The sequence below is a fragment of the Rutidosis leptorrhynchoides genome, chromosome 11, assembly GCF_046630445.1.
Source record: "Rutidosis leptorrhynchoides isolate AG116_Rl617_1_P2 chromosome 11, CSIRO_AGI_Rlap_v1, whole genome shotgun sequence".
Classification (NCBI taxonomy): domain Eukaryota; kingdom Viridiplantae; phylum Streptophyta; class Magnoliopsida; order Asterales; family Asteraceae; genus Rutidosis; species Rutidosis leptorrhynchoides.
This window is the reverse complement of record NC_092343.1, coordinates 62,611,984-62,613,588: the sequence shown is the minus strand read 5'-3', so window position 1 is coordinate 62,613,588 and position 1,605 is coordinate 62,611,984.

The window sequence follows — 1,605 nt, the reverse complement described above, 5'->3', positions numbered from 1 at the left end:
CCAAGTAAATACAATGCCATAATTATATAAATATTAAGATTTACTACAATGATTTAAAAAGGATAGAAAATGATAGCTTTGGTGTGTAAAAAATGAAAAGTGATAAAAGGGGTTGTATAGGAAAAATTATTAAGTTTGATAAAAAAATGTCAAACGGCTATAAAGCCGTTTTCAAACGGCTATAATACTTTCACCAATAAGATCGTGCCACATGTTCTTGAGCCTTTTTCGTTAATTCTCCTACTGTCACCTCGAGTTCGTCACCTTTGACGCTTCGTTAATGGCGTCAAAGTGCGTCAAATGTTGCCACCTCGCCGGATGATTTTGACCTCGCGCCTGGTTACATATGGTCTAGTAAATTCAGGAAGAAAGTAGTATATTGAATTGATTGATGGTAGTTATTTTAATAAAGTATATTATTATTTTTAATACAAACAAATAATGCATTTTCCTATTACTTAAAAGGCAATCATTAGGGTGCTCTCAATCCCTCGAGGAAGCTGTTGGCACCACTTAGCCCTGGTCACCTTGTCCTTTTTTTTTCTTTCTTAAGCACAAACCAGAACAGAAGTATATGTATTATTATCTTGTACCTCCAACTTTGATATTTGTCTTTTATTATAATTTAATTAGTATGATGAGTCTTAATTTTTACGAGGGAGTATGTCATAATAGTAGTGTTTAATCATGTGTTAGTTTTGTTAAAAAGTGTTAATGTGACACTGACAACTAGTTTTGAAAAAAGAAGTGTTGTCATGATTGGGAGCATTTTTAGAGCCTCTCAATCGTCCATAGTCTATGGATTATTGACATTTAATATTGTATCGATTATTGACATCTAATATTGTATCGACAAATTATACACAACAATTGAAAAATACAACAACAAGATGATTATTCCTTATTTTTCGACATCAAATAATATTTTTGTACCAAATTGTCATCGACTTCTCACTTTTATATTCATTCTGACGTTTATATAAAAAAAAAATATTGAAATTGGGCAACTTTGATTGGTTCAAAATTAAAACAACAGTGACACATCTTCATCATTTGACAGGAATCAAACCCCACTAATTTGTTTCCATTCAGTAATTAGAATAAACCAATAAATTTAGAAATAAATTTAATATTTTTTAATCATACACAACTAAATTAATATTTTAAACCATTTTATCCTTCACAATCATACACCACCATTTTACCCATACATGATGAAAAAGGTAAAATGATTTAAAATATTAATTTGGTTCTGTATGACTAAAAGTATGTTGTGTACGAATCAACACCCATAAATTTATGAGATTTAAAAATCAGAAAGAAAAAAAAAATACAAATATGAACAAGGGAAGGTTCGCATATGTAGTTACTAGTAGTATCTAGAAACTTCTTCATAAGCCTAAAACTCCATTTTATCTTCCATTTTGCCCCAAAACCAACAGTTTTTTTCAAAGATCAAACCACCAATTTTTTAATTAAAACTTTCCCAAAGAAGATAGCTTAGTGCCAGCAATGATTCTGGCGGTTGTCAAAATCTTTCCCAAAATGTCTTTTGTCGTTTATATTCCATTTATGCCACCTGTTTTTAACTGTATTTTTTCTTGA